The sequence below is a fragment of the Stegodyphus dumicola genome, chromosome 2 (assembly GCF_044657685.1).
Source record: "Stegodyphus dumicola isolate Sdum_Otavi_A_Nest chromosome 2, ASM4465768v1".
NCBI classification, from domain to species: Eukaryota; Metazoa; Arthropoda; class Arachnida; order Araneae; family Eresidae; genus Stegodyphus; species Stegodyphus dumicola.
In genome coordinates this window covers 80,903,086-80,913,825 of record NC_140769.1, presented here as the reverse complement: position 1 = coordinate 80,913,825, position 10,740 = coordinate 80,903,086, and the positions used below count along the sequence as shown (strand labels likewise).

General features: G+C 32.7%; 1 long non-coding RNA gene across 1 annotated transcript; it reads left to right on the top strand.

Annotated features, from left to right (window-relative positions):
- The first annotated feature begins 839 nt into the window (after positions 1–839).
- LOC118181586 (uncharacterized) lies at positions 840–7,788 on the top strand. Its single transcript, XR_004756900.2, has 3 exons — positions 840–1,131; positions 4,783–4,917; positions 7,094–7,788. It is a non-coding gene; the product is annotated as an uncharacterized LOC118181586 (long non-coding RNA).
- Positions 7,789–10,740: the final 2,952 nt, after the last annotated feature.

The window sequence follows — 10,740 nt, the reverse complement described above, 5'->3', positions numbered from 1 at the left end:
CGGGCATGTATATGTAGAAGTGTTCAACACTACCGCCTACCACCATAACACTAACGTGTTAAAAATCGACATATCAAGACCTCAGAACACGCCTTACAATCAGCTCGAAACCCTGAGGTACTACTCTGAAGAGGTGGTGAGCTAACTCTCAAGTGTAGCGTCAGAGAGCCTAATCTACATTCATTCATTCATTCAATATTTAGCACACATTTACAATGCATAGCGCTATTTTCAGTCATACTATTATGCTTGTAATTTAAATTCTAAGTTTTAAACTCTTGCATTTATACAATACTTTCACTTTTAACATATCAAAGTGCTTCTAAATCTTAAGAGAACAGTTCACATTTACTTAAGAACACATTAACATCTCATTAATTTTAAACATTTCCAAAACATACAGTAGTAACAAAATGTTTTGTTAATTTTCTTCTCCTCAATTTAATTAATTATTAATTAATTTCTTCAATTTAAGGTAACCCACCTCGTTCAAAAGACCGATTTCGACAGAAAAACTCATTTTTTTAAAAAAATTTAATATTTTTTAAGGCTATACTCTTAGCTATCGAAAACAGCATTTCTCTTCTTGATATGTTGATTAAAAGTGGAGATATACCCGTTTTTCTGAGATACAACAGACCGGAAGTAACTGTCTGCCACACCGGAAGTTAAAGTTTAAAGGACAAATTAAAGGTGCAACTTCCACTTTTTCTGTGTTATATATAAATTAAATAATTTTAAGCCTTTCGATATGTTTGGAGAATCTGGCAAAGTATTTTCATTATGTATTTTCTCTTTTACGTTTGGCAACAACGTTTCAAACTTATTGTTTTGTTTACATTGAGATTTCGGTTTTATGTACAAATTTCCTGCACTAATTTATCAGCTAAAGATTCATTTTTCTGCACGTTTTTTAATTCTGTTTAGTAATCGAAAGTTGGAGAATTCCAAAATTTATACGTAGTCATTAAAAAAAGCGAAAATTATACAGCGACTGATACACAAAATATGTAACTGCTGATGCTGGTAATCACAATGAAACTGAAACATCTGTCTATGAAATTATCTGGAACATTTATTGCAAATGAAAAAAGTGATTTTGATGAACTAAAAGGCAATCATAACGTTGAGGTTTCTATTCTTTTAAATGTTATACTCTCACTTTGTCACATATAATGCAGGAGCATTTTTAGTGAATATTTTTGTATATAATGTCATGTAACAATCTGAAAACTTTAAACGTGATTTTTGATTAGTTGTTTTTTTCATGATTTCTGTTCACGACAACCATGATAACTCTAAAAGTTCATTATCACTTGAAATTTTGCACACACGTTTTATACATTATTATGCATAATGTAGACTAGCAGTTAAAAAATTAATCCCATAGAATTTAAGTTACATCATTTTTCTTCAATAGCGTGTGTATTTTTTAAGAAAAATTAGTGTTTACTGATATATTTGATCATATTTTGCTAGTGAATCAATATTTTCAAATTATTCTGGTTCAATACATGTTTCTAAGTAGTATGTATAAAATAAAGCCAAATTTAAATTTTTATCAACAATATTTTCTTGTCAGTGATGGTTGATATTTTTATTAATTTTGATATAAAATTTTCAGTTTTTTGAGTACATTTCCCAAAATAATGATTTTTTTATCTCTTTTGCAGTGATTACATTTAAGTTTGAGTACAATTCATTAAAAAATCACTTAAATTCAAAAATATAACAAACATTTTGAAAAACGTCCTTCGAACGAGGTCGGTTACTTTAATTAATCTATTCAATTTAATTTCTTAATTTTCTTCTTAATTTCTTCTCTCTTTCTTTTATATTTAAATACTACATTTCATTTCCATAGAAGTCCTTCAGACTAAAATGTCTTTTCTTAACAGAGCATTTCAATAAAACTTTATACAATACTTTTACAAATATTGTTAAAGTACTTTTACTATGCTGTTACAAAGCTTTTATACTATTCGAGTACTTGTACATTACTTTTACACAATATTTTTAGATTACTCGCGAGTAATTGAAAACATAGTAAAAATAAGTAAAAATCATATCTCGCCTGTTTTCTCAAAACTTGACCTCACTTGAGGTAAAAATTTCTAAGTTCTGCCATTTGTAGTAAAGAACGAAAAATTAACTCGGTAAAGTAACAGAAAGTTTTACATATCTTTTCTGATATTCAGCCATGCGTTTTGTCCCCCATTCCTGGAAAGTTACGAAGACTGTGGTCTGGTTCAATCGACGTCATGCTCGGGACTGAACATCAGACGCCTCAATCTGTCATTTTCGTTTTGGCCGTGTGCCTTGACCCTTGAAGAGCTTCTTCTTGTCAGTTGGTTGCTGTAATGTTCGCTTAGTGGGCGGTATCCTTGGAGTCATCGGCACATCTCTGGTTCATTGTTGCCGTATCCTGGCTGCTCGCTGATCTGGATTACCGTCCTGCCTTGGGTTTGGAACTGCATTCCAAGGATGAAGCTTCGGATATTTTCTTCAGCCGGTTTGCTTTTCCTTTTCTTTGCCGGTTGTATGGCTCCGGTCACTTCCTCTTGCCCGCTTATTACTGCTAGAATTCCTCATTTCATCCTGTTGGATCTGATCATGACTTCTCTTTTCTTGTAAGGGAGGCTACTTTACCCTTCCTGTTGCCTCTGCTTCTCTGTCGGGAGTTTTTCTTTTCCGGCCTCTATCCGTACTTGTCGATGGCTCTGGCGGTTGTTGTCGTGCCATTTCTTGAGAGGGTGCCTGCGGTGCTGGATCCTGCAAAAGGTCTTCAAGTATTTTCATTTTATTGCGACTGTAATACAGCTGGATTTAATCGATATTTTCCGTAATTTTCTCACCATTCTTGGCTCTTAAAACCACCACTGCCTGAGTTATTTTCTCAACGAAAAATGGCCCTTCAAACCGTGAACAGAATGTAGCCACTTTATCTTCTGGAGCTGAGGAAATAGAGTGCTTAATCTTTAAAACTTCATCCTCCACATTATAAGTTACTTCCCGTCTTTTCTTGTCATAGTAAAATTTTTGTTTTCTGAAAGACTTCGGAGTTTTCTTTCACCTCATCGATTAATTTGTATATCTGACATTTCAAATTCAGGGGACCTTTTCTGAACATAAAACAATTTATCCAACGGTGTTATAATTTTTCAACCCCAAAACAACTCAGCAGGTCTTTTGCCAGTCGTGTCGTCGTGTTTGGCAGTCGGAAGAGTTAAGTCTGATACGGTTATCCCAGCTTTTATGAACATTTTTAACGTAACTACGAAAAATTTTAACTATGTTTATATTGACCCTTTCCGTTATATTTGATTGCGGGCGATTCGGGACCATTTTTAAATGACGTATGCCCAGTTTTTCGCCCGCGTCTTTAAAAATATTACCAATAAACTGGGGACCATTAGCCGATCTAACTTTTAGGGGCTCTCCGTATTTTAAAATATATTTATTTAAGATAGAATCTGTAACTATTTTCACGGAGGCTCGTTCCAGAGTAACAATTTCCGTTGACTTACTAAAATGGTCGACCATAACGAGGAGATACTGAATTTTATTTAACTGACTTTTAGGAAAAGGACCCAATAAATCGATGCCTATTATTTCATTTTGAAATTGTGATTTAATGCTATTTAAAAACCCGGCCGGGCAGAAACTAATTGGCATGTTGGACTGGACATACGTCCTTGTTAATTTTTGCATTTTAAGGAAACCAAATTGCTTCGCGTAAGCGTTGGACAGTTTTCCGAATGCCAAGATGGTCTGAAATAGGCGAATCATGTAATTTCTCTAATATATTTAATCTAAGACTAGCTGGGATAATCGGTCGAAATTCATGGTTATTATTCGTAGTCTTCGTATAAAATAACAATTCATATATCAGTTCGTAGTGAGCCGCCTTATTTCTTATCGCCACAATATCCTGTTGATTAAAATTTTCGAAATCTCTTAAATAATTATATATATTTTTAAATTCAGAATCTTTGCCCAGTTCGACTATTATGGCTTCACGGAGTCTATTATTTGTGATGTGAGCATTGCCACTTTAACTGGGTTACCATTTTCATCTATTTTAATTCTTGACAAGCATCTGTTAGAATGTTTTCCTTTCCCGGCGTGTGTTAAATTATCAAGTTATATTCTTATAGTTTAATTGCCCATCATATTAGCATTGGGGATAAGTTCTTCCCCGAGTATAATCTAGCGACCGCCACATGATCGGAATAGACTGTTCCCGGAGAACTTCAATAATAGATTCGGAACTTTTGAACTGCTAATAGTACGGCCAGTGTTTCTCTTTCAGTGGCCGAATTCCTTTGAGTGTCATTTAAAGCACGTCTAAAGAGTGCCGGGGGCTGCCCATTTTGGGAAAGCACCACCCCTACGGCGTAATACGACGAGTCTGCCGCAATCTCTTAACTCTTGTTTTATTTTTTCAAAAGCGGTGTTAGCTTCGGCTATCCAAGAGAATCTTTCCTTCTTTCGTTTTAAGTTTAATAGTGGTTCGGCAATAATTGCGAAATCCTTTGTAAAGGATCTGTAGCATGAACACATTCCTAGATAAGGAGATAATTTTTTCGCAGTATTTGGCGGCGGGTAATTTTGAATGGCAATTATTTTTGATTTATCTGTTTCAATTCTTTTCTGGGAAATTTTATACCCCAAATAACGTAATTAATTTGCTGCAAATTTATTCTTATCAATATTAACTTTTAGACCGGCCTCATTTAAAAACGAAAACACCTCTCTTAAGTCTTTGATATACTGTTTCAGATTATCACTGGTGACATCAACTTTACGTATGTACTGAGCAGAATGAGGGAAACTACAATACGTCTTCAAGTATCAAAGATAACTAAATTCTGGCCTCAAAGGCAGACAGCAACTGACTGAAAAGCGCGCGGCGAGGTAAGGTAGCTAGAAGTCTCTTTCTCTCTCTTGGTTAAAAGCCACAATTTAAATACTTAAGTTATACTTAGTTTGCAAGCTCAATTTGCATAACCGAACCCGTTCGCATTCATTGTGGCCGGAAATGGAAAATAAGAGAGGGTAGTAAAGTTTTAAAATAAAATAAACGTTAGTAAAACTTAAAATCCTTACTATACTTCCATGGTCTCGCATCCCGTACGTCCTTGAAGAACAATAGAGGAGCCCCATAGGAGGCCTTTTCGGAATAATGAAGACTTTGCAGAGAGTTTGAGAGTGCTTCTACTGGAGTAATGGAAAGGTTGACTTGCAAAATTGGTTCCAATCAGGCGATGCTTGCGCGGGTAGGAAAGGACAGAAGAAATGCAGTCGAGGGAAGCTACAACTTTACAATGTAAGATCGTCTTTTGAATGTATCGCCTTTGAGATCCTGGGGACTTTGCCACGAACTGCTAATGGCAACGAATAAATCTTCGTTGCCATTTCGAGCGATTTCGAGGATTTCGAGGCTTTTCGAGGCTCGCATTTTCGAGGCTCGCAGTAAATCGATTTCGAGGCTCGCAGTAAATCACTCATATCGATAAAACCCATACGATCCCATATTTACATCCGCAGTTAGACAGTAGGGTGAAGAGGTTTAATCGAACTATCCTTAATAACCTCTCGCTGGTGGTTTTCAGAAAGAAATAAAACTAGGACAAAAATTATCTCTACTTTTACTGGTTTCTGCAGTGCTGTCCACGAGACTAAAGGCTATTCTCCATCCCAGTTCTTCGGTCGTAATCTTTGTTTGTCTGTGATGTGTTATTTGAGTCAGCCACCGGATGAGCCTTCATTATCTGAGGTGTATGTGTTTTCACGTACATAGCTATCTGCTTTCAGTGAAGAAAGCATCAGAAAATTCCAGAAACTTAACACTTTGAACAACCATGACATCAAAATCCTAAAATAACACACACGAAGATAAAAAAAAGGCACATTATGCCTTTAAGCAAGCATCAATGTGCTATATGCGTGCAAGAAAGTTAAGTCTGAGATTTCGCCGAAGATGATGAAAACTGCAGTATGCGGTTCAGCGCTACGCTAAAATGCTAAAATTCTCATAGGAGATATCGTAATCTGCCGTTGTACAGCGAAATGTCTGGAAAGCCATTTGGGGCTGGCATGGGTCATATAAATATACTTGGCAACATTGTAGGCTTATAATAATAGAATAAACACTTTGGAGCCGCTATAGCATATGATAAATCTAATTTTCTTAATGTTTTGTATTTCTTATAATTGTGTATTTTTAATAAATGTACCTTTAGTACACATATTAATAAAATAAGGTGTGTAAATATATATATATATATAAATATATATATATATATAAATATATATATATATATAAATATATATATATATATATATATATATATATATTAAATACCTGTAGACGGCATATTGTACTAAAACAGACCGTGGACTGTACGCTTTACCAGCACATTTTCATAACAAGTACATAAACACTTTGCGATATAAATGTTTTTTGGAGGCATGATGCATTGCCTTATCAGTGTATTTTTGTGCTTCTTTGGTGGGTTTGGGGATAGTAAAAAAATACCCTTAAAAAGAAACTTAAATATATCAAAATATTGATATTCGGTCACCAAAATATTTGATGTTCAGCCGCAGTATTTGACAAAAATTGTTTTTAATACAGCTTCCCTTTTTTATGTTTTTGTTCCTTTTATAGTTATTCATTAGAAATAAAATATTACTATCTTGAGCTGTTTAGCACTAGTAGTTTGACCCGGTGTTGAATCCACGAAAACGGACTGTCTTCAAGTTTGGTTTTATCTATATCTAACAGGAATGCAACTCAGTTTCTCCACGAAAGCACATGTACCCTTGGTCAGATAGAAATCAATTGGCTTGCTATATCCAAATAATTCATTAAAATGAATATATGTTTTCATTAATTAAATTTAATATATTATGATGCTGTTGTTATTTTTGTCATGTATTCTTGTGTTGATATTACATAATTATTGTTATAAATTATAATGGTAACATCAGTCACGTTACGGGAATGAGAATTATGAAACAAAAAATAATTATAAAAATAATAGTTTAGATAATGCATGATATTATGTATTAATGCTTCTTTTTCTAGGTTCCCCCTGTTGTTGAAAAAGAACTACGATCAGGATCTAAAAGATGGTCTACTAGAACATGCCCAAGAGTGTCAACCACTGATTGTGACCTCATGACCCTGTGCACCTCAAGACTGCATCGATATCCATTCAACATCAGAATTTACATAAAGTGGACCAGTCACCAAGTGGTGCATTAATGAGCTGCACCGTAATTTGAGATTGAGATCTAATATTGAATACCATGCGTTGTTTGTATGTCTCTTCTAATGATCATGAACAGCAAGAACTAACTGTAAGACTACTGAAATTAAATCATTGATTAAAAAATTCTAAATTTGGTTTGATGGTGCTGTTAAATACCCTATAGAAATTTCAGGAAACTTTTCACAAATGTATTAAAATGACTGCTGCATACATGTGTGCTTTCTGAGATTTATTTGTTAAAATATTTCGGAAAGGGAGCCTGCGAAATGCTTTCTGTTAATATTATTTAAAATTGAAAATCACATATACTTTACAATTAAGTATACCTTATTTATTTCATAAAATTAAAATTTTCAAGTTAGAAAAATGTTTTTGATGTATATCCGGTTTCTATATAAGCATAACAATGTATTCTAATTATTCAGAAGTACTTGTTATTAAATTCGGAAAAATAATGATTAAAATATACATAATCATTTGACAGCTAATATTCTAGAGACATTAGGTTAATTGGGAGCAGGAAAGATGAAAAATGAGCAAACGCCTTCACCGGGAATCGAACCGCGGATCTCTGGAATACGCGCCCAGCGTGCAGACCATCACACCAGGAAGGCAGGCCAAGAAGGGAGAGAAATATGTGGACTAGTTTCATGTTGTTAAATTAAATTTCTTAAACCCAATATAAGTGATATAATTTATTAAAGATTACATGTATGTGTGTATAATATTTAGCATAAAATATTTCTTCAGTAATTAATTTTCTTATGTAGCAGTTGCACAAAATTCGTGTATGTTGATTTAATTATGTTCTTCATTAACGATTTGAGATCTTAATTTTAAGCTTATATTTTTTCTCTCACTTATTTTATATGAAATGTTTTCCTTTTTACATAACATGTTACTAAGAGATATGTTTAATCTTCAGAAAAATAGAATTTGCTTTTAATAAATTGAACAATTTGAACAGCTTTGGAAAATTTTCATTATTGTATACGTGAATAAATATTATAATTTATCATGCTTCATAATACATTTTAATATATCGTAAATTAAAAATTACCATAAATGAAAATTTAAAAAAATCTTTATGGTTTAGAGGCTTGTGATGAAAAAAACTTTAAGTAAAACTTGTTTTTGTGTGGGGAGGGGACAAGGGAAACTTTACAGATCCTGGCAAACACTTCTACAGAGTCTCCGAATTTTAAAGGTAAGTGTCATGGAATGTCATTGAAAATAAGAATTTTGCTTAGAGTAATTTTTTATATACTATAATAGTAAGCAGCTGAATATCTGTTAATTATACATTAGAAACAATGTATAATTTCAATTTTATCATGAGAAAGCAATTTTTGTTGTGAGTTTGAATAAGGAGAGCTTAAATCTAAGCTATCTGAAAGCTATGTATGTCTGTAGAATAGCAAATCAGTATGAGATAAAAGCTATGATTTAGTTGTACTGCTGAAAGATTGTTGTCAAGACAAACTGTAATAAATCATTAGAATTTTTTTAAGTAATGGGATAATATTAAACAAAAAGCTGCTAGTTTACAGATTTTTTCACAAGAGGATGTAAAAAAATAAAAAACAAGAAACTTGTATGAAAATGATTTAAGAAAGTTTCATGAGTATGTTAAATGTGCTTTTCTAATGCATGGAGCATGGTGGAATTAAACAACAAAGGTAATAATAATAATAAATGAAATTTAATTTACAAAAAGTAAAGGTATACCAGACAGAAATTTTTATTAAAATTTAGGTCTTGCAATGAGCAGTTATATTTTAGCTTATTTCTATTGGTGTGTAAGGCATTCAGTTTTGTAAAAATAAATTTTTATATACATGCTAATATATTGCAGGCATGTATTTTAATGACACATATTTCATAATTTCACTCTCTCAAAACTGAATCATAATTTTATGCAAATAAACCAGATTGCTATGCTAGCCAAATTGTCAATAATTAATGCTATAGATATGCTGATTTGCATAAGCAACTTCCAGATTGCTTACCCATAGCAGTAATGAATAATAATAATAATAATAAAAAAATACCAGGAAAAGGATCCATAGCAGTAACTGAACAAAAAATACCAGAAAGTGATTAATATAAATTTTATGCCTGAGCTCTCAAATAACTTCCTATAATTTACAGTTAACATCGCAAAATAATTACAGTTAATACTAAGCATAATTATAATTGATGGTTTAAAGTATTCTCAATTCATATTGTAATATAGTCCACTTAACGTATTCCCAATTTATGATTCAACATTTCCCATCCTTGGTTCAATGTATTGCCAATTTATGGTTCAACATATCACAAAATAATGGTTCATTGAAAACATGAAATAATGGTTTAATGTTTTACCATCTTTTGGTTGCAATTTTTTCACAATCTTTTGCGCAGTTCAAGATATAACTTCGTTATTACTTGTGTATATTTTATCTTCTTCTCGAATAACAAAACACCACCAAAATTTCAATGATAGCATTTTTGCTTAACTAAAATTAGCTGATGATAAATCTTCAACTATGGGTACAAATTTAGCGATATTTGGCAAAATATATTTATTTGATTACAGCTATAAAAGCTGTAATTAGTAGAACGTGGCAGGTAGCTTCAATACGGAATGAAGACACCTGTCACCTATAATGCTGAAATGACATTAGAAATTGCTAAAACATCTCGCATTTATCAGTTGGTATCAGAAGAGGTTGCGTGGATTTTGGACGTTGATGGATTTTAAGTCTTCTTTATTACTTGAATATTAAAAAAAATTTTATAAAATTTAGATTCTCATGTATTTCACTAGGGATTTAATATGAAATTTAATTAATGTTATAGTATAGTGTATAATTTTAACCTGACACAATGTTCACTCCACATTTATAAACAGATCTCAGTGATATAAGATAAATATTTTAAGCTTCAGATTCGGGATGTCTCATTGAACGCATGATTGCTTTAAATGCGGTAAAATATTGTAGTGAATGCCGGTAATGTTTAGGATTTCAAAATTAGCTTAAACTGACATTGATTGCAAGACCTGACGTACGCAGTTACTATTTTGTATAATTGCGGGAAATATACCGCCTCGCGTAACCTTTTTAAAGTCTTTCTGACCCCTAAATGACCCGCTGTTTTCGCGTTGTGTAATTCCTTCAAAATGCTTAATCGAAGCGAGGCTGGGATGACTGGTTTATATTCGAAATTTTCGTTTGTTGCTTTCGTATAAAACAATAAATTATCTATTATTTCACAGTTTTCTACTCTATTTCTTATTGCATCGATATATGTGTGTCCAAAGCTTTCGGGGTCTTTCAAATACGCATAGATACTTCCAAATTCAGGATCAGCTTTCAATTCAGCAATAATTGTTTCTCTAGAATCTAAAATTTTGAAATCAACACAGCGCATTTGAGTTCATTGCCTTCATCGTCCAGTTTTATACGAGATAATG